This window comes from Agelaius phoeniceus, chromosome 1, assembly GCF_051311805.1.
Source record: "Agelaius phoeniceus isolate bAgePho1 chromosome 1, bAgePho1.hap1, whole genome shotgun sequence".
Taxonomy (NCBI): Eukaryota; Metazoa; Chordata; class Aves; order Passeriformes; family Icteridae; genus Agelaius; species Agelaius phoeniceus.
In genome coordinates this window covers 144,049,996-144,073,613 of record NC_135265.1, presented here as the reverse complement: position 1 = coordinate 144,073,613, position 23,618 = coordinate 144,049,996, and the positions used below count along the sequence as shown (strand labels likewise).

At 40.1% G+C, this 23,618-nt stretch overlaps 1 long non-coding RNA gene across 2 annotated transcripts in view; it reads right to left on the bottom strand.

Moving 5' to 3' along the window:
* Positions 1-23,303, bottom strand: part of LOC143695562 (uncharacterized) — a 98,425-nt gene extending 75,122 nt beyond the window's left edge. For both annotated transcript variants that reach the window (XR_013184906.1, XR_013184907.1), the window contains exons 1-2: positions 23,120-23,303; positions 20,214-20,301 (exon numbers count right to left, since the gene is read on the bottom strand). This is a non-coding gene — a long non-coding RNA (uncharacterized LOC143695562). The remainder of the gene's footprint in view (positions 1-20,213; positions 20,302-23,119) is intronic.
* Between the last annotated feature and the right edge of the window lie 315 nt (positions 23,304-23,618).

Genomic DNA, 23,618 nt, shown 5'->3' with positions numbered 1-23,618 from the left:
AACCAGAAGAGCAAAGTCCTTCACTTACTGTTGAGCTTGAACTTTTCTATCTCTCTCAGTAGACCTTTCCAACTCCACTCCTGCTGATCAGGAGTTAAACAAAGACAAAAAAAAAAGACATTTTTTTATGTAGACTCTGCTGCAAACCTACCTCCTCTCCTCCAAAAACATAATAAAGATAGACTCCATTTTGTCTTAATGTGAAAGCTGTTCCCTTTAAGTCAAATTCTTCAGAAAGGCTCTGAGTGAAAGTATAAATTGATGTCAAGTTTAGGTGTTTTTAGATTCTTTAAATTTGGACAGCTCAGAGATCAGCCATAAGGAGCAGCAGGGAAGTAGCTCATGCTCCCCAGCCAACACAGCACTTCAGCATTCTCACCTTGCATAGTGCAAACAGGAGCAGCTCCAGCAGTCTCAGTGGAAGAACTCTGACCTCATACAACACTCTCACAGAATTAAATATGCCATCATTTTCATGATCATTCACATTACAGATAAGAAACCCCAGAAAAGCAGGAAGCAGAGGCCTGAAACCAGTTATATGGCCATCAAAATACTCCATCCTCACAACTCCTCCAGGTACCTCAAGTCTTTGGTGGATCAGAAGACCCAGTACCTTAGTATTCACTGGGAGCAAGTGACATTGTTAACGCATTTCATTTGCAGAGGTGTTCATTTTGCTCGGTTTTTTTTTAGTTTTCCGAGTCATATTTAGTCAAATAAGAGTCAGAATATGTTAATAATGTTTAGTTCCCCTAGACCTTGATGCATATCTTTCTTTTGCAAATAGCTGATGTTCACAATGAACTGAGTGCTGTACAAAAGCTGTGTAAGGACCAGCCTGCTTTGAAGAACTTGCACTCAAAGGACCAAAGAGCTAAAAAGGGGACAGGGATAACAGTAAGTAAACAAAAAACAACTGTGGCCTAAAATTTGCAACTAATCAGGCACAGATAACACAAACTCTTAGAAACACAATAGATTTGCTGAGATTGGAAAGGGACATATTTTGTACTGATACAATGATACGGTGTTTCACACCAATTTCAATTCACCTGTCTTTGGCACAGTATACCATCACAGCCAAAGAGCTTCACAGCAAGAAAAAAGATCCAAGATTTTCTACAAGTATCAAGAATGGACAGAATTATAGTAGCAAACCCTAAAGGAAAAAGAAAAAAAAAAAGAGAGGGAAAAAAAGAAAGGAAGACCTGCAAACCTTCTTGCCTCCAGGCATAAATGAATTTTCCACCCATGGAAGTTGGGAGAAAATGTCTGAAAGGTTAATTTTCAAATTGCCACTAGCTGTGAAACTTCTTGTCTGCTCTTTTCAAGCAGCTGGTGCTGTCTGCTGCCAGCTGCAGAAGACTGGCCTTCATCAACCTTGGGTCAGACCTGCTCTAGTGCTTCTCCTTGTCCTATATATATCAAAGTGGAAAAAAAGGTCTGCTGTCACACAAGAAACCACAGACAAATATGTTTTAAAAGACAAGGTTATCCTTGTCTCCTTCCTTGGTGAAGGCTTGGAAATAGAGCTGCTGATATCTGGGATTTTCAAACATCCTAAACATTTAGAAGGTAATGTATGACACTGAAAAGCCTTATAAAAAAAAGTTCTATTCATCTTGTACATAGCAGCACAACAAAGGATAGTTAATAAAAAAATATGAGTGCAATGAACAGAATTTGAAATTTCCTTAAAATCTCATCTCCACCTCAACAATTAATCAATTTCAACAGCCACTTATTGCTTAATACACAGCATATCAACAGAGATTATTGCTGAAGCAACAACTCCTCTTAGTCAATCCTAGCAGGGGCTGAAATTTTCCAGAGCAAAACAAATTATTCATGCTGATGGGCCAATGATTGTCTGCAGAGAAGGAGAGGTAACAGAATGTGTGTCCAAAGACAAACACAACATACATGTTGGACCACTAAATGTGTCAAACATCTTGTCCTTTTCAACTTTACAAAATGCCAATGCAGCAGTTTCTAAATGCACTGTGGCTTGCTAGTTCTCCTGAAACAGAGAATAATTTTATTAAGCAAGCAACAGAACAGATATTATTTCCCTAGCTATGAGAAATGTGGCTCTAAGGCTCATAAATACACTTCTGAAATCTCTAGCTGAAATCCTTGCCTCATTACCCACAGCTACTTTCTTTACATGACTCTTTCATTCTGAATATGCATTTTAAACCCCAGATCTGCATCATTTGGTGGAAATTGGGATAACTCCTCTGATTTCAATAGAGCTATGCCAACCTGTATTGCTTATAAATCCAGCCAGAAAAGAAAAAAACCATAAAAATGCAACACAACCACTCTTTTAAGCATTCAGAACAAAGTTTAATGAACACTTCATATTAGGAAAAGAAAAAAGGCAGAAGGAAGGATCTGGATACAAAGCTGAATTTTCTCAGTGAAGGCCTTATTTTATATAGTGGTAAATGGACAGCCCCAGGTCTGTATGTACCCATCTGCCTCAGCCTTTCCTTGGTTGAGCATTTTGCAGAAGGATGCCAGGGTCCTGCAGATGTGGAGGTCTGTCTTACATGCCCAGTCCAGGAATAAAGTGGATGAGTCAGAGTGCAGATGGAGACTTTGAACAAATCAGAAGAAACTTCATTACAGAAAATGTCAGCAGCAATTTTGGTCCGTACCACAGAAATTAGGCTCCTTGACAAATGTTTGTTGAGACAAATTTATTTTCATTTATTCTCATCACTGTCTTTTTCTACCTTCTGTACTAAACACTGATTCTTCTCTGCAACTTTCACAACATCTGCTTCTGGCATCTCTTGTACTACCTGCATGGTAAGAGAAATCTTGCTACAAGAGCCCTTGAAGGGTTTAATAATTCTGGAGCTGTTTACTAAAGGAAGGACTTTTAAGTACCATAAAAGTTGTCTATGCTTTTTAGAGAGAAAGGCATAGCAATACCCTAGCATATATGTAAGGGAAATGCTTTTCTCACAAGAAAAGCAATAAATACAATATCTTTCTTTGTTATGAGAAGAAGATCCTTGAAGAGACTGTTTCTGGTGAGTGTCCCTAGCTGTGAGTTTGTAGCCTATAAAGAACAGGGCAGAGCACAGGTTTGTGCAAATGCATTCAGTGCAGCCTCCTGACACTTATGGGGAATTCAGTCACCTCAACTGGGTTTGCTCCTTTTGAGGACACACTCTAGAACACAGGCTTCTCTGTGGTATAATTGCTATTTTTATCTGTGCTTAATGTTATCAAAAGGAGTGAGATTCAAAAAATGCCATGCAGAAAAATGTCTGTAGCATCTTCATCATGGACTCAGAACCCTGCAGGGCAATTAGTCCAAGGGCTGTTAGCCCAGGGTCTCTCAAAGGCTGGAAGCAGGTCACTGCACGTACCAGAAGATTCCTCCTCCTTCCCAGAATCTGACAAAGTAGGACTGGTATCTTCTGCAGCAGGTGTGAGGCTCTGGAACAGAAGGCCAGGCACCTGATAAGGTGGGTGAAGGTCCTTCTGGGATAGTGAAGCTCCCTAAATCAACACCACCTGTACCTCACATCAAAAAACCTCCTTTGTTAGGAGGAAAGGAAGGGTGGTTGTAATAGGAGCTCCCTTCTAAAGGAAACAGAGGATCCAATACACAGACTGTGTCTCACAGAGAAGTTACCTGTCTCCTAGGGGCACAAATAAGGGACATCCTGCAAAACTCTCCAGACTAGTAAGGCATCAAGTCAATGCATGGCTCCAAGGCTGGTAACAATGGAAAAATTTTTGGGTTGTTGATCATAATCTACTCAACACCTGGTCTACTGATACCTGATGGGCATTCATCATGAATTCCCCAGGATTTCTCAGAGGGGAAAAGGGTCTAGCACAGGGGCTAACAGTGCTCTTTGATAGAGCTTTAAACCAGCTTGGAAATGGGAAAAGGAAAATAGCAGGCTTGCCATGATGAGTGCTGGGATGGTGTACCAGAATTTGACTAAATGAGCACTAATGGGATCCCTCAATCTGCTTTAAGAAGTCTTGCTACAAAGTACTGCACCTGAAATGTCTCTACATTAATGAGGCAGTGCAAGGAACAAACTAGAGGAGCTTGAGGTTTTGTTCTCAGTCCCAGCTGGGCACCCAGGCTCCCCAGGGAAGCGGTGACAGCACCAAGCCTGAGAGTTCAAGAAGCATTTGGACAATGCTCTCAGGCACAGGGTGTGACTCTTGGTGCTGGGCCAGGAGTTGGACTCAGTGGTCCTTGTGGGTCCCTTCCAGCTTGGCATTTTCTGTCATTCTGAGATCATGGGTCATCAGTTTGTGTAAGGTCCATGGTGAGTATTGCCCTCACATCATGCAGTACATACCCTACACACATACACATGCTCAGAACACATTTATTAAATCCAAAACACTGTTCACATATCTCCTCCACCTCTGTCCTTTAAAACCCTTCAATAACAGCTTAAAAAATTATCCTGGGAACTGACTTGCTGAAGAAGACCCCACATAACTAAAATAGGACCAACAAAGAGCCCACCCACTCCCAAATGAGGCAGCCTTGTATTGAGTAAAGATCAAGATAAGACAATGCAAATGTATCATTTGTATATCAAGTGTGGCCAGGAGGAGCAGGGAGGTCATTCTTCTCTGTACTCACACTGGTGAGGCCACACCTTGAGTGCTGTGTCCAGTTCTGGGCCCCTCAGTTTAGGAAGGATGTTGAGACACTTGAGTGCTTCCAGAGAAGAGCAACAAGGCTGGTGAGGGGCTTAAAACACAAATCCTGTGAGGAGCAACTGAGGGAGGTGGGGTTGTTTAGCCTGGAGAAAAGGAGACTCAGTTCTGACCTTATTACTCTCTACAACCTCCTGAAAGGTGGATGTAGTCAGGTGGGATTGGTCTTTTTCTCCAGGCAGCAAATGTCAGAACCAAAGGACACAGTCTCAAGCTGCATCAGGGGAATATAGGTTGGATATTAGGAAGAAGTTTTTTACAGAACGAGTGATAAAATATTGAAATGGCCTGCCTAGGGAGGTGGTGGAGTCACCATCCCTGGGTGTGTTCAAAAAAAGACTGGATGTGGCACTTGGTGCCATGGCTTAGTTAAGGTGTTTAGGGCATGGGTTGGACTTGTTGATCTTGAGGGTCTCTTCCAACCTTGTGATTCTGTGTGAATGATTGCCTTGGCAAGTAATGGGAAACACAGGTGTCCCTCCAAATTTAAGCATTGCTGCCAAAGATTCTGGATTTCCAGGAAAATATGACCCAATGGCCCCAAAAAACAACAGTACCAGCTCATGTTTAATCATGGCTGCAAGCAGAGTGAGGAGTGACACGTGCACTTCTTGAGCCTCCGTGCAAGTGTTCAGAGGGTGATGTATTGCACTGAGCACCCATCTGACTCATCATTCCCAGCACAACAGTGAGTGATATTCCTGGATTACTTTCTCCTGACACATTTTCTATTGAATAACATTAAGTACACCCATGGTTCATCATACTCAGTGCTGTAGCTGTTCCCGATATTCTTACTTTGAACATTGTAGGAAACCAGCAGGAACATTTTGTCCCAGGAGGATGAGGGTTTACTTTGCCTTTTCTTTTATTCAAATCCTTTCCTGCAGCTCAGAGGAGCTATACAAATGAAAAAGAATAAGAAGCAGGTACTAAATTCTATTGAAATCATTGCTAGCATTTCCTAACAGCAGCCCTGGATTAATCTTTTCTTTTCAAAGACAGGGGATTATACTGGTCCTAACCAGGTTGAAGTCAATTTTCTTCATAGGCGCTTGTATGGTTCTGTGATTTAGATTTATGACCAAAACAATGCCAGTAATAGACCAGGGTTTTACCTGCTGCTGAACAGGGCCTTCTCTCTTTCTTACTCTGCTCCCCACCCTTGGTGAATGGATTGGGCCTGCACAATATGTGTGGAGGGGACATAACCAGGCAGATTCCATGGGGTTTAGGGAAGTTGCCTGTGTTTTGCTCAGGAAAACAAGTAGGCATTTAGTATCACTTGTTTTGTTTGCTTTCTTCTTCCATTTCTTCTTTTTAAGTTTGTTTTTTGCTTGTTTGTTTGGGGTTTGGGTTTTTTTATCTTTACCCACAAGTTTTCTTGCTTTTCCTTTTCTCTCTCCTCCTTCCTAGGACTTTGGTTTGGAAGCAGGGAGTGAACAGCTCTGTGGTGCTTAGCTGCCTGTCAAGGTTAACCAAAAACAAGGTTTGTAATTAAAAACTTATTGTTTTTTAGCATACGACCTTGTGCCATTGGGTAATGGCCCTAACCAGTGGACCACACTGTCACTGGCCCTCAGCAGCTGTGCAAATGAATGTGGAAAGGATACAGCTGTGGTGTCTTTCTCTCCAGGTGGGTTCCATCCCACAGCCCATGCTTTCCCTAATTGCAACAGCAAGTTAGAGGGGGAGGCTGACCCCTGGGCTCTAGCCCTTGTGCTGCAGACAGCTAAAGCCCCAGACCTGGGGTTTCAGGCTCAGAGCAGTTGAGTATTCATACCCAGAGAGAAAGCTGACAGAAATTCTGCACTGCTGGAAGATCTGTTGAGTTTTCTGATTATGTCACCAGTGTACCAATATTTTCTCACAAACTCCAGCTCCCAGCATCTTGTGACTAAATAAGAAATTTTGTTTCTTTTAAAAAGAGGAAGTTTCTAGACCTCAGGGTCAGGAAGGAAAGACAGAATATGCAAGGCTCAAAAAAAACCCAAAGTCAACCAAGATCAGCCTTTCATTTCTTAAATATGCATTAAGATGTGGGGTTATCAATGCTAGAAAACACCAAAGAAGCTGAGAAAAGTCAAATACAAATTAGGGCCTCTCCCCCAAAAAAGGTGCTGGGCTCGATAGTCCAACTGCACCTGTACCAGTGCCTGCAGCACAGGCAGCACACAGGAGGAGCTGGGGTCTTTGTGCAGCAGGAAAACTGACACAGCTGCCATCATGGAAACATGTTGGGATGACTCACACAGCTGGAGTGCTGCAATGGATAGCTATAAACTCTTCAGATTGGGCAGGCAAGGAAGGAGAGTGATGGGTTAGCCCTGTGTGTTAGGGACTGTTTTGACTGCCTTGAGCTTGATGGTGATGGTCACAAGGCAGATATCATGGTGGAATTCTACCACAGAGCACCTAACCAGAATGAAGAGGCAGATGAAATATTCTATAAGCAACTGGGAGAAGCTTCCCAGTCTCTGGCCCTGTTCTCATGGGGGACCCAGCTTGCCAGAGGTCTGCTGGAAATACAACAGAGGAGGGAGCAAACAGTCCAGGAGGCTCCAGAGTGTGTGGAACAGAACTTCCTGACACAGTTGGCAAGGGAGGCAACTCGTGGATATGCCCCTCTGGACCTGCTGTTTGTGAACACAGAAGGACTGGTGGGTGATGCAAAGGTTGGACTCTTGAGCAAAGACATCATGAAATGATTGACTTTTCAGTTCTTGGAGAAGTAAGAAGGGGTGTCAGCAGAGCTGCAGTTTGCAGTGGATATTAGGGAAAGAATCTTCACCACAAGGGTTTTCAAGCTCTGGTACAGACTGCTCTAAGGACCATGCCTAGAAGTATTTTAAAGATCTGTAATTATGTGTAGGTGTAGGTATAGATGTGGCTCCAGGGGACATGGTTTAGTGGCGCACTTGGCAGTACTGAGTTAATGGCAGGACTTGAAGATCTTCAAGATCTTTTGTAACTTAAACAATTCTATGATTAACAACCCGATATACAAAAGATCAGTCTTGGAAGTTCTTGGAGAAGTGAAGAGAGCAGATTCACAGCTGCCAAGTGCTTTGAGCTGGGAATAAAAGTGGACACTTTGATTCTTACTCCCATGCTGTGTTTTTGCTGGGGGACAGTGATCATCTGGCATTATGTATAGTGCAGAGCAAATATCTCCCAGTCACTCCCTCAGACATAATGAGAAGAGTAATCCACACTCCCCCTTGCAGACCTTTGAAGGTGTCTAATGTCACTGTGACCAAAGGTAGCAAAGCAAATTTTTTGTAAGCAAATCGAGCAAGGTAGGTCCCTAGACAGAGGAAATAATATGTAAATTGTCTATTTAACATGTATCATACATGTAACTTACACACACACATATACACAAGATATAAAATTTACCAGCTGGGATTTCCATCATTTGGAACAGAGTGAGAGACTGTCACTTAAAGTTAACTATTTATAGACCAACTTATATTGATGTTCATGGATCACATTCTGCATTGGATTGCTTCCATGTAAAGTGGAGTAACTGAAAGATAGATAGATAGATAGATAGATAGATAGATAGATAGATAGATAGATAGATAGATAGATAGATATACACTACAGATCCATGCAATTCTGAGAGCTGAGTCCCTGCTCTTCCCTACCCACCACATCCAAGGGTCACAGCTCCAAATGAAGCAACAACAATTTCTTGTGTGAGAGTTGCTGGTCAAAGAATTTGGATCTGCTGAAGTTTGGAAAAGAAAGAAAAACCTATGCAAACAAACACCTACTCCTAAACATCTAATGAATCTAATGAGTCAATAAAATCTGATGCTGCAGATTTGAAGATGAAATTTAATTGACCAGTAGAGTCCCAGACCTTGACATTGTAAATGAAGGTAAATAGCAACATATTAAAAACTCATCACTGTAATTAACCTTGTTTTTAATAAAGACCAAAGTCCCACAGAAAATTTTGCATTATTTATGCCATTGATTTCATTAGTGTTGCATGGCAAAAATGAAAAAAATGGTCTTGCAAGCTCATATGAGAGCCTTGAGAACAGAGTGACACTGCATTGAGTCCAGTTTGACAGTGTTGTTTTTACAGTAAGAACCATATTTGTCACACTTCCAAGTCACAGGAAGGGAGATGGAAGGGACCCACAAAGGTCATCAACTCTTAAGTCACTAACCCACACAGGGGGGTTAGTTGAACTTGCTGCACATTCTTCAAAACAGAAATTTGGGGTTAATGTTTCTACACAATGCTTCCAGTTATGGGTTGCTGTTATGCTTATAAGACCACATTATGCACTAATTTTGGTATTTCTGCCCTTATGCTGCAAAATACCTTCTCTTATGTTTGCTTTCTAGCAATTAAATCAGACCTTAAAAAGGTTGCAGGGTTCAAACAGGAAGGAAAATAAGTGAATAGTAGTTAGAGTTTATATGAAGCTACTGTGGTTTTCCTGCCTATAGGGGAGTGCTTGGTTATGCAGATAGGTTTGGTTGTTTCAAATGTTTTAGTCAAAGACTTTTGTTCAGCTTCCTGCTCAGATACCCTGAATCCACTTGCTCCCTGGGTTATTTGGTGAAAGAAAAATTCAGGGCTGGAGGCAGAAAATCTTACATATCAAGTAGTACTGGGCAGGTGGAATAAATACAGCATGGACTGCTTTAACCTTTAAGATGTCTCTGACATATGTAGATGTTTAAATAGAAGGAGAGACATGCAAAGAAAAATGGAAAAGGAGAGGAATGCCTGAAGAACATAAATATGCCTATGACCTACAGATTTGCCTATGGCAAACACAAACCTCTGCCTTTCCAGGTTCTCCCAGATTTGAAAACACTTTCCCACAAGCAAAAATTTCAGTTTTCCCACACACGTGAGCATCACCCTTCCTGCTGTGTCTTGGGGTCAGGCCTGTGCACAGCACTAGGAATGTCCTACAGGTGTCTGCCCTCTCTCCTTTCCCATCAAGTGGCACAGCTTTAGCCATTTCATAGATATATTCATTATTATATATATTATATATATATTAACACAGTAGTATGGCATTTACAACCAGCACTGAGGGCAAATAGAGGACAAACTAGTGCCACATTTTTGGTAAAGACTAACAGGAGGCTTGGGATCATGTTTGATTCAATTCTGCTTTATGGAGACAACAGATACTTTGTAGGATTAATCATCATGCAATTATTTGCAGAATAAAATCATTCATCCTGTGTATTAGACCTATAATGCAGAAAGCAAGGTTGACACTGGAATGAAAAATATAACCCTTCTTTTTAAACAAGTTAGAAAGTTACTATATATTGTGCAACTCCCTATAAAGACTACTGTTTCTATTGCAGCTGCTTACTGACTTTGAATTTCTGAATCAAGGCATGCATGCAAGTGGAAGGATCTTATTCATGAAATTTAATTGTATTTCTCTCAGAATGTGTTAAGCAAACCATATGAAATAGATGTTCTTCAGCCAGTATGTTTCAGGGAAAGTAATTCTAGATTCCTCTAAGGAAGTTAAATGATGCATTTTTAGGAAGAGAAAAAAACATCGTGTGTTTTTTGTCACATAGCAATTCTGTCCATGACTTTAATATTATCCAAAAAAATTCCAAACATGCAGGATTACATCAGCTTGTGTTTTGGAGTGTGTTCACACAAAGTATTTGCCTGTATGGATCATTCAGGTCTGGAGTTGATCTGGTCCTTAGCTGGGACACACTGTCATTGTCCACGCAGCCTCTCTGCCCTCCAGACAGGTCCCCCTGCTGCTGGAGACCCAACTGTTACATGGGAATCCAGCCATGGAGAGAAATGTGCCAGAGCTCAGGGCCACGAGGGCATTGCACACTGACCATGAAGACACTCAAAATTTGTGAGCAGCCTCTGTTAAACAAAAGCTGATGTCTCAGGCTGATAAAGCACAGCGGGGCGGGAAAGGTCAACGCTGGGTGTCAAGCAGACAGACACCAGTTGTTGTACCAATTTCTTGGATTCAAAGTACTTCAAGCTGTAACAAACCTTGGATGTCCTGTGTTGGTAAAGCAGGGCTCAGGTTCTGGATTTCAGTGCCATTCAAATGTAAGGACTGAAAACCTGCAGGTTTGTCTCTCTCTTACTTCACTTACACCAGGTTGCTTCCCCTCCCTCCACAAAAGCACACATGCTCAGCCCTTTACAGCCATGTCAGGTCACATTGAGACATTCTGTGAGCATCTATGGGTAAAATAAGTGTTGAAGTGATGTTTTTAAGCACTATATTTTGTAATTTCTTTGAATTCAAGTGTAAATAGGGTAAGCTGACTCAATAGAATACAAAGTACCTTTCTCATCCTTCTCTGGAATTCAAGCCTACCTGAAAACAAAGTTCTAAAATGGAGGACTCCAGTCCACTGTGTGTTTATTTTTCTTTTTCTTGTATGTCAAACTCCTAGCAGACCAGAATTCAGAGTCCTTGAATGTAGGGTTTGTGCTGTGCATTTGACCTGATTAAAACCTTGGAACCTGAGAAAAGATGATATTTTGAAAAACAGCCAGTGTGAGCCTCCTTGTCTTGCCAGAAAAATAAAGGTTATGCTGTTGCCCTTAGCTTTACATCTCTACTACCATGTCAGCTGGGTCAAAAGAGAAGCCTTCCCTAAAATACTATACAGGATTTCTAGATGTCCATACCCAAGATATATAACTGCTGAGCACCTCTCTTTCTAAGAATACCTCATAATCCAATAAAATAATCCCAAAGAGGTGTATTATTACTGGAAAACAAACCAAACAACTCCAACTTTCAGCAGTACTTTAAATCCTTTATACTGGAAATGACCTCTTAGATTTCCACCATGCAATTGATCCTGCTTTTAGTGGGAGGTAAAGCTAGAGGTTCTGCTGAGATCTCTTCCAAGCTAAATTATTTTGAGTCCAGAAAATATCAGGGTGCTCTCAGAAGGATGCTGTCACCCTTTTGAACATATCACACACATCTGAGCTGTCTTTTGTTGACCTATTTTCCTTCCTCTCCATGCAGCTGGATTCGAGATCAGACACAGCCACAACAACTCATACTCTGGCAAGAGTTGGCTGTAAGAACCATTCCACAGCAATAATCAGGCCACACCCAGCACCACACAGTATACAGGCAGTTTTAAGATTCCTCTGTGCACATTTCAAGTTCATACCCTTCTTCTAATGTTCTTCACACATAGCAACAAATTCTCTAGCTGGTTCTGTTATAGGGTCTGGAGAGTCTAAATATTTCTGATTAGAAGTAAGGATCATTTCATCTCTCAAGCATTCCTGCCTCACTGACTCCCCTCCCTTCCCAAGGAAACAAAATCCCTTTAACCCTCTGTAAATTGCATTGGCAGCGTGGGTGCAAGGAGTTTTGTTGCCATGTGAAGATAAAAATAACTCCCACCCACTCTTATCTTTCCTAAGGTAAATCATGCATGTGTAATAGCAAGATATGTGATTGCTGTCCCCTGATTTTTACTAGGAACGAGCACCCAAAATATTGGAGGTCTTACATATGAATACAAGAAACAAACTCTTTAGTTTTGGACTGGCTCCAACTTTATTAGGTAAATTCTATTCTTGCAAGTGAAAAAACACAGAATCAGAAATGGGATTGATAGGCATTCATTACACAGATTTCTGGCCATTTTGTATTTTTTTTTTTGGTATCATAAAATAAAATTTAAAAACCAGCTCCCCTTCAAACCTTTTTCTTTCACCACAGTTAACAAGGTCTCATTTTCCCACCAAAATTTAGCAAGATAAAGCTACAATCAAAATTATGCCTTCTTGGCTTTCCATGTCTTATTGTGTCTTTTCTTTTTTTTTTTTTTTTTTGGTCTGAGACATACAATTAAAAAAAACCTCATCTTTCTTCATCATTCTGATTTTTGTTTCTTCTCTTTTTGAATTTTTTGAAGCACGCAATTAAGTTTGCCAAGCTGCAATGAATACAGTTTAATTGAAGGGATCAGAGACAAGATGGAAAATTGAAACCTTTTATTTTAACAATCTCAGAGTCTGTGGGAACCTTCCTCATAGTTTTGAACTCATGGAATTTTGCAGGCATTGAGAAGTAAACAGGATTTGAACATGAGTAGATAGACTTAAAATAAATCACCTTGCAGTTAAAGCCCAAGAAAACCAAGAATTCTTTTCCAAAAGCAAGAACAAATACACTGATTTCTAAGGGTTTTAGAGATGATCCTTTCACAAGACTCAAAGTCTGGATCAGAGTTTATTCAATCTGGGGAGTTTAGATTTATAACTGAGAAAGACCAGGTGTGATTCTGTCCGGATTTCAGCTCAGGTAGTGCTCACTTCTTCCCAGCAGCTGTTACAGTGCTGTGGTTTGGATTTGGGATGAGAATGGTGTTGATAACACACTGATGTTTTGGTTTTTTGCTTCAGTGTGTTTATCCTAAGTCAAGAACTTTTTTTCTCCTCGTCTCCTGCTCTGCCAGTGAGGAGGAACATGAAAGAAACTGGGAGGGAGCCCAGCTGGGACAGGTGACCCAAACTGAGCAAAGGGATGTTCACACCATGGAATGCCATGCCCAGTACACAAACTGGGGGGAGTTACCCAGAGGGGGCCAGTCTGGGTTTGGGGAGGGTGTCTGGCATCAGTCAATGGGTGGTGAGAAATTGCATTGTGCATAACCTTTTTTCCTTTTTATTATAACTATAATTTACCATTCCTATTATTGCACTGTACTGTATTTTCAATTATTAAAATGTTCTTATCTGAATGTAAAAGTTTTACTTCAATTCTCCTCCCCACTCCACCAGGGCTGGGGGAAGAGGGAGGGGTTGAGTGAGAGGCTGTGTGGTGTTTCATGTTCATCTGGGCTTAAAACCACAACAGATTCAAGGTAAACTGGACCTTTAGATTTTCCCTTCAACTCTTTCCCAACCACTAATTAACTTCCCTTTGTAGGTGAAGTAGTGTTTGTGGAGGTTAGCTGCTCTTAATTAAAGCTATATACCAAGTGCTAGAAGTTCCCAAGTTTAGAAAAAACAGACTAGAGTTTTACTTCCAAACAAATGCTTTCTTTTTAGATTTGGGGTCTTTACACCACAAATATAAAAACAAGTGACTGAAACAGCTCCAACTGTTTTATCCACAATTTTATCACACAATTTTATAATTGTTTTATAACAATTTTATCCACACCGTTCCATATATGCGTAAAATCAAAACGTAAAGATAGATTTGCTATGGAAAATTCAGCTTGTAGGTCTGGTTTTGATTTGAAAAGTTAGTGGAGAATTAACTGGTTTTTATCATCCTTTAAGGCATGTTTTGTGCCGTGGGGCTGAGGAGGTGGTATGATGATGCCTCTTCCATCAATCTTTACCAGCATTTTGCTTCCAACAGGCACAGTGCCTTTGGAGCCAGAATAGCACAGCTGTTGCTGAGAGTAAGGCTGCAGAACACACTTTATTATGTACTGTAAGTACTGGATTGTTTATATTCAGGGAGAACAAAAGGGCTGTGAGTGTGTCTGACACCTGTCTAGGGGTGTAAGTAACTAAGTAAAACTTCTTTTATTCTCTTTTTTCCAAAAGTTTGCCCATGCAATCGCTATAGTAGTAGTAGAGTAGTAGTAGTAGTAGTAGTAGTAGTAGTAGTAGTACTGTTGTTCATTTTCCTCTGTGGAACTCATCAAACTGAAAAAAGCCCTCTGCAATCTCAAATGTTCCTATATCTTTTGCTTCCCATTTAGTTTTGCTCCCCCACCCCCACACCTTTTTTAACACATCCATATTTTTGGGGATGTTTGGAACTTGGACATCCTTCCTGCACCCTTTTCTGCCCACTCCCCTTGGAGCCCTCTCAGCCCACTTGTGTCATTCCACAAGTGGAAGATTCTCCATAACAAGTGGCCAGCATCAGGTGTATCAGAGGCTGCTCCAGGGCTTGTCTCCAGCTGAGCCTTTGTCTCCCTGCCCACAGTCCTTCAGTTGTGGAATTTGTCAGAAACACTGGGGCAGGCTCTGAGAATCTCAGCTGCTTCGTTCCTGAGCTGTCACACTGGGAGCAACCCTCAAGCAGGCATTCTCCTGCTAAATACAGTGAAGATTTTGTATTGGCAAGAGCCTGGGAGCCTGTAGAGACTCAGTTTCCATCCTAAGGACATATTTTATCAATTAATGTCTAAAAGAAATGTCTTAAGCATTTCTCACCTCTGGAAAGGCAATGGATGAATTTACAGCACTGAAGTAGCCAATATTTCCACCAGTTTCATCAGAGCTTTTGCTAATTGATGATGCCCAAATAGAGCTATCCAAATACACTTGCAGGAGATTTTCTTGTGAGGTTTTGGAATATGTTTAATGCAGATGAAAAAAAATGGTACCTTAATGAGTAGTCAAAATCAACAGTTGGCTGTGAGTAACAATGAACAAACAAAATAGACTTTAAGACTGTGCAATGTCAATCATTTTGACATTAAAGCAAATTTTATATCAGTTGGTGACACTAGCATGATTACAAGAGGAGAGAATTGCACTGCCTATTTCTGTCTGGATAAAAATAGGCATCTTAAATCTCTTAAGATTTGCCAGTGCAGAGACTGTCTGGTGTAAATGTAGACATTGTGTCAACTACAATTGAGTTAAAGCAGCTGTAAATGCTGGGAGCAAGCTCTATGTTAATCCTCAAAAAAATTAAAAACTCGTCAGAAACCTTTCAGAACTAGATATAGTTGGGGTTTTTTTGCCTGAGTACTGTGCAATTTTTAACTTTCAACACATCAAAAAATTTGCAATCAAACGCAGGCAGTAAAAAATATGCAGTCATCCTCTGAAGTAAGATGTTTCTATTACACTTCTATTCCTGGCATATCAGCCATAAATTCAATGAATTACAGAAAAATGCTAATCTCCTCAGCTATTAAGAATAAACAATCTTTTCATTACAAATTTTTTTCCAGTTACCTTGTCTAACTTTTCAGAAGTCATGTCAGTTTCACAGAACTCTTCATAATTCTTGAATTTTTCTGATACACATAAAAACAGATTAAAACATATTTCAGAGAGATACAGATACAAAAATGACAAAAAAGAATAAGTTATTCCTTTCCTGCATCTCAGGGAATCCCCTTCATTATAGCATTGCACAGTTTCTCCTCTTGAAACAAAGTTGGGGCTGTGTTCTCACAATCCACAAATCTCTATTGATCTACATATGGCAAAGGACTTACAAGACAGGGCATAGGAAATTGGTCAGGAATTCACAAAAATTCAAACACCTAAAAAAAATTCACTCAGAAACAGAAATAAGAAACATGAATCAAAATGTTTGGAAGAGTATTTCTTCAATTTTCTGCTAAATTGTCTCATTTTATAGTAAGTTTGCAAGCATTCAGCTTCTTGTAGCTTAATCATTTGGGGCAAAAGTGAACTTCAAGACATACCAATATAAATTATATGTACAGCATTATTCAGTGCTCAGCCACCATGGATGTACTATGGCAGAAGGAGTCAGCTAGGTACATTCCAGATATAGAGTAAAAGCCTATAATTTGTAATTTAAGGCAGTTATTTACAAGACAACTAAATGAATACACACTCTACCTTGTCAGATTTTCTTTTACAAGGGGACTCTCTTCAGCAGAAATCTTCTGACTGATAACAGTTCAGAAAACTTCCCAGAGAATATAATATTATGAAGTCTTGGTCTACTTGGACTATGCTACTTAAATGTTCAACCAGAATTAGAGTTTCTCTCTCTCTCCCAATAATGCAACAGAGAGGTCAGTATCTCCATCATTAGTTTATGCAGCAGAACTTGATAACTCTGCCATCCTCATCCTGTAACATGGAGAAGATCCTGGTTTAACCCAGGACAAATCCTGACAGGGCACAGTATCAGGAGATCCTGGCTCGAGTCCCAGCCTGTTCCCTGTACCAAAAAACTTGCATGAATAAACCACAATAAACACCTGTGGAACCTTTGTGTTTCACAAGTTTTCAGGTATGAACATGCCTAACAATCTCCTACACTTGGGAGAGTAGGAAACCCTGTTTCAACACAATAAGCAAGGCATATGACCAATTAGTGAGACAATTAGCAAATTTTATATTGCTGGAATATAGAAGATAACTTTGGCTGTAGGATCAGCTCAGGAGAGCTGAGATGGTGGATGATCATGAATTGCATCATTACTGAGAGTAGTTTTCTATCCAAGATGGTTTTGTCCACCAGGGTTTTATTCAGAGAAGAAATAAAGCTGAGATAAGCAGTATTTCATCACTTTGTTTGTCAGCTTTGAGTCCATTACCACAGCAAATTGGAAGATGGAATGTCAAATAACACTAACAATAACCAGTGAAAAATGAGAGTGGAATTGCAGACAAATAATCTATGATTGCTGAAGATTTTTTTATGTATAACAATCAGTCACTTAGATATGCCTCATTCCCTCTGTGGCTGTTATAGGGGCCATAACTGTCAACCCTACCCTGGTTTTGCTGCACTCACTCCCAAACTCTATTCCTGGATTAAATAGGAATTAGGAATGTGTCTGAGGGTAGTGGAAAGACAATATAGAGCCTTTGGATAGTGGAAGAAGAGCACATACTGACAGTACAGAGGTCTTTACTAGCCAAAGCTGCAGCGGGGATCTTAAATCATGTTGCAGAATGAGAGAGAACTCCACAGTGAAAAACATTCACTGCCATGCCTATGCAAGAATAATGAATTTACCATGAGAAATCACAGATGAAGATTCAACTGTAAGTACAGATCTCCCTCCAGGTCAGGAGGATGTACTGACCTATAAAATTATAGTATTTTGCCAAGGGCCTTCAGAGTTAAAAAGTGTGGTCGGTAAAGCAAAAGCAGCAGTAAAATCTCTTAAGTTACAATATAAGAAACGAACATGAAAAAAAAATATCAGCATACTTCAAGGCACCAAGGTCACCAGAACCAGACTGCAATCAGACAAGAAATAAGAGGAACTAATATAAGGTGTAGGACAAAGGGTGAGGGTGACTTTTGTAAAAGTAACCTCTGCAGTATTACATATTACTCACTCAGAGCAAAGGAGGGAGAGGACAGAATAGGGACTTCACTGAATGACTGGAGAGTTTATATGAAGAAAAAAGAAGGAAGATTTTCCTTCTGTGATGTTAAATGTCATTTTGATGTACAAAAACCCTGTCCTGATGGGACAGAATTCATCCAAACAGTGATTTTATTGAAATAATAAACTCCAGAGAAATAGCTTGTGGGAGAACAGAACTACACACAGGGGAAGAAAAGTAAAAAGCCTGAGGATGTGGCTGAAGAGAAAAACAAAAGGGATTACAGTGCTTGCAAAAGAAATTAACTAACTCAGAGATTAAATTTGGGATTTGAGAGTACTAATAAAGGAACAAGAACCAAAACCTCATGAAGGAGGTCATTAAGGGTTTAATGTCCAAATGCAAAAAGTTTAGCAAAATGGAAAAGAAGGGCAGGAACACCTATATAAAGAGAAATGGCAACAGAATGTCTGAAACCACAGGTATGAAATCATGAAGGCATGGATATAAAGTAGTTGTAGATATGAAGTTTTTGCAAGGTTTGTGAATGATTTATAACAGTCCTCTGTGGTGGAGGCCATTCCACTGAGTTAAAGTTGGGCAGCATATCACCACATAATCTGCTGTTCTCTGATTTTTAGATTGACAAGATGATGTTGTCATATCAGCAATTGTAATTAAGACATTTCCTTATCTTCACAAACCTGAGAAGTTTACATTTCCCTCCAGAATCTTCTCTTCTGATGACTAATGGATGAACAATCTGCAGTCCATGGGAAATAACTCTTGTTATTAACCAGAGGATAATTCCTCTAGTCTGCTCTCAGATACCATTTTCCACAATGGAGCATTCCTGTCTCATGGGAGTCATACCAGGCTCCTGGGAGCAGAGAGGTCCTGGGAACCCAGATCAGGGCACTGCTGATAGTTACCCATCTCCTTCCCTGAGTGGCCAGCAGGTCATATCCAAAGGGCCTTTGCAGAAGGGAGTGAACTACCAGCCAGGTGAATTGCCTCAGCTGAAGGTGTCCCAGGTACCTCATCCTGGGGAATATGCATGGATCAGACACCACCTGTATTAGCCCAATTCATCTCATGCCTTCAGACACCAGCAGGAAAGTGGGCAATGTGGCCACCTTCAACAGAGCATAAGACACAAGGATGGGCAGCTGAAGTTACCCTATGGGTTACAAAGGACACTCATAGAAGATTTTTATTTTCTCCGACTGAAAGCATTCAAAATCAAAGGAGAAGAAGGACAAAGAGGGTTGCACAGGCAGCATAAAATGGCAGCTAATAGACTTTTCAGTCTAAAATGTTGAGGTATCTTTATTGAGATACTGAGAGTTCACTGGTAGCCACTTTGTTGGGCAGTTGTCCTGAGCTGAACCAATAGACCTGAATAGATTGATTTTAACTACCAGATGAAGAGGTAAAGTGGGGGATGTTGCAGAGACACAACTTCCTTGGATGCATGCGTACCTCTGTGGATACATCATGGAAGGTGTGCTGTCATTGCAGTATAGAAATATAAAAGCCCTGTAATGTCTTCTTCCCTGTTCTTGCAATGCACAGCTGGCTTGCAGCTGGAAAAAGTTCCTTGTAACCTTGGTTGTCCAGGCTGGTCCAGGCTGGAAAAACAGAGAGTTTCCTTTAGAGCCCAGTTAGTTTCCTCTGTCTTTGTAGCCATCTCTTTAAGCAATACAGATGCAACAAAAGCAGAGAAGATGCAGTTCCAAAGCTGCAGGATGCTCGTTTCTCTGTCTGACAGCCTGGAGCCGAGGAAACATCCCTTAGTTTGTTTTCCCGTAAAGTCTTAGCAACTTATTAGATACTGACTTTTGCACTAAACTTCTCTGTCAATAACCTCATCAAAGAACTCTGCCAAGAAAAAACGCTATGAGGAAAAAGAGAAAGTAGCACATAGGATTCAGGGTGCATAAGAAGTAGCTAATATATGTGTATATTTACAAGAAGAGATAATTTTTATGTTCACGCTGTCTCATCAATGCCTCCAACAACTCAATTTTCCTGCGATATCACAGACTCTGGATATATTTTAGGTTCCCAGAAACAAATTTCTTCTTCAAAGACCTTGAAATACAAATATTTTACACAGTGGATTATGACTCAAGCTCAGGGCTGAGTGATGGCAAAGTCCACAAAAGCAGTATATGTGCACACATCCCAGAAAACAGAACCAAATGCTCTGCAAAAAACCATCTACTTCTGCTACTTAATATTTGTGGGTCATTGTACCAAACTATGACCTCAGTACCAGGTCATGATCCCGCACTGGACCCTCCGATGTCTTTAATTCCTTGAGAAAGTAAAGCAAGCACAGGAACAGTTCCTTGTATAAGCAAAAGATGAACTACATGAAAGAAATAAAACATTTTGTTGGATTAACCCCATCTGAACTAAACTGCTTTTAGAAAGCAATTTAAATTTTCACCTTAGAGATAAGCAAGAATCTTCATCGTTGCTCTTGCTAAATTGTACCTTGTTGCTGGTTACTCATTGCTTCACCATTGTGGTAAAACCTGCAAATATTATGAAATATTATGAAATATTCACACATAGCAGCACTGAAATACACATTACCTGCTTCCATGATGCGTGTCGAATTTTTTCCCTATAAGGGCCCCACTGATTTTCAGTGCTTTTGTAGACACCTTTCACCTCACCCCTGACTCAAGCTTTCTAACCCTTCTGCTTTGTTTTCAAAAGTGGCAAAGTCTTCTTTTTCCATTGTCAGAATGTGGCATTCAAGGATGCAGTGAAACATTTTGCATCCTCTCTTGATAATAATTCATCAGTTTGTTGATAGTCTTTTCCACAGCTGATTTACCTCTTAATTGTTTTCATTTCTGTGGAACAGAAAGTTTTAAAACATCAACTATCTATTTTAGTCCATTGATCTTACTGCTGTTATTTTGCTTGCAAATGTAATCAAGCAAAAATCATTTGTAACTAAGCAACACTATCTTTCAGGTTTGTGATCTATTTCTCAATCTTTCAAAATGATGTTTCAGTTAGAGTTCCCCAAGCTTAGATGATAAAATTAAAGAACTTTTATCTTCTTTCAGCAGGAGAACTCAAATGTATGTCACACAGTCTCCCACAGTACATGTTAGTACAGCTTTTCCTTGCTGTAAAATGAGAGGTCATTCATCCTGCTGTCTCTCTTGCCTTGGTGATCTGCTACAGATGCTGTCAAGTTGTGATTGGTCTGGCAATTTGTATGTGAACTTCAGAAGAATTTGTCCTTTTTGCATAGTCCACTCACAAAATTCACCATGGGGTTCTTTTTTAAAAAAATTTCAGTCACACAGACTTTCCTATCAGGCTTTATAAATTTCAAGCTTATTCATAAATTCTTACATGGAAATAATTTCAAATCCTTACTACTTATCATTCCATCTCCCAGTTATTGGCATAAAGCTAATCAAAACCTCCTTTCCATGTCTCTTGATACTTTGATTCATTTTATTCTCAAGACCCTTTTACATTATCTTGAGTTCTCATTTTAATTCATTTTGTTATTAATTTAACCTCCTCTGGTAGCATCCTCCTTTTTCAGAAATATGGCTGCTCTTCTGGTTTTGAGGATTGAAACTCTCTTTCACCTGTCTTCTTAGTAAGAGAATCAGATTTCCAGAGCAAAAGAGCTACCCCTCTTACCAAGTGATCTGCTCATTTGCTGAATGCTCTTTCTTTACTTTGGTTTCCCTTCTTCAAAAGTTTCTTGAGCTCTCTTTGTTTTAACCCCTTCCCCATTGTCCATACCCTTCATCACCAACAGACCCACTGCCTCAGAGCCAGAAGCCTTTCTAGCTCTTGATTCCCATTTCCTATCATCATTCTGGAAAGTGCACAGCCTTTTTACTTGTTCCTTGAAAATATTTTCACTTGGTTTTTTTGGCACAGAATTGCTAACAGGACCATCTTTTCTCTTTAGCCTGCTGGAGATCTCCATTTAGACACGCTCACTTGTGTTGCAGACTGGGCTGCCAGCCAGCCACAGGTATGTCACCTCATCACTGTCTAGTTCAGACAGCCAGCTGTGTCTCCAGCAACAGGTTCTGCTGTTTTCATATTGGAGGCATGAAAATAAAAGGGCTACCTCAAATTACTTAAAAAATACCTCCAACCTATTACTTTTCCTCTTTGCCAGGTTGAACTGAAGGAGCTGTAAAGGAGAGTGTTACATGATATAACTTTATTGGCTGAGTTTCGATGCAAATTTCCTTAGACTTCTTCTGCAGCCACAGGAAAATAGCAAATCCCTTCAAGAAATTATTCAGGCATATAAATAACAGTCATTAGGAGAGCAGTTCTTAGAGGCATCCCCTTTCCAATGGCATTGGCTAGACAGAACAAAGGAAAGTGCCTCTATAACTCACCAATTACACAAAGTGCCAGATCAGGAGGTCTGGATATCTTGATTTCACAGCCATTGTCACCTGCCCTGAGCCATGTTACATGCTTGGTTGACACATTGACATTTCAGCCTCTGTTAACCAGTGTAAATGTCCTTATTGGAGATTTGTAATTTCAAAACTGATGCATCCTCCATTTCCTTATTCAGCAGCTCTTTAGTCATTTAGTCATAGCATGTGATATCTGCATTTGTTCTTCCAATTTTTCCTTTAAGTATGGCCACTGACTTGTATTCAGATTGAGAAAATCTTTTCTGGCTTCAGGCAGGAAAAAGAAACCAATGAAACAAACCCAATTATAGACACAGTCACTGTTCCATCTCAAGCCATTGTATACAGAATAATATGTGGATCATTTAAAGCAAAGTATAAATGCTGTCAAATAGTATTTTCTAAATTACACAAGCATCCCAATTAGACATTTGCTATTGCTACTGCCCTGCCCCAGCAGCCTGTTGGCAGAAGGGGACTGTCCCCTCCAAAACAGACGATGACCTCTGTCTCCAATGTCCCAGCCACACAGCCTCACAGATGTGCCAAAGTGTCATCTGCCAGGATTTTAATCATGGGAAGAACAAGATGGAGGCAGTAAAAAAACCTGCACATGCCTACAAAGAGGAACCATTTTAATTAGTTACCCCTCTCCCAGAAGTGCCTGAGACTAAAATTATAATTTTTGTAAAGAACCCAACATATAAACAGATCCAACTAAAGCAAAATATGTAATCCTATGGTGCATATCTCACTTATCTCTGAGTACTCATAAGTGAACATAATGAATAAGAATAAGAATAAGAATAAGAATAAGAATAAGAAGAATAAGAATAAGAATAATGATTGAATCTCTAGGAGTACCAAGAATCCACAGTTTTCAATAATTGACACTATTTGTCAAACAAAAAAAGAACAGGCCACTTACCCCTGGTTCCATTGGCTTTACCTGAAATTGCAAATACTGAAGCTTACTGAAGAAATCAAGTGTAGCGGGTTCAACGCCTACTTTCAGTCACCACATTTGACAGCCCCACAAATCTGTGTGGCCATAAAATTTTGGCCATAAAATACACTGCACTATTTTAACACTCAACATGTTTATGCTTGAAGCTGCCTCTTGAATTCCCAGGGAGGCATTGGAAGAAAATTAAAAAGCACAGCCAAAAAATATAACCACAGTCAGCCCCCACTCATAAAGTTTAATTGGAAAGCAGATATTAAGTATGTATCTTTATTACATTTTGAAACAATGAATAATATATATGTTGTTGGCTAAAGACTGAGCTCTGAAGAGTGAGTATATTGTTTTATTATTCAAACACAAGTGAAAGTGCACTGTATTTTCAATTCATATGGGCACCACTTTCTGTGAAATAAATAAATACATCCACCAGCCTCAGATGGTGATTTACATACTCAAGTAC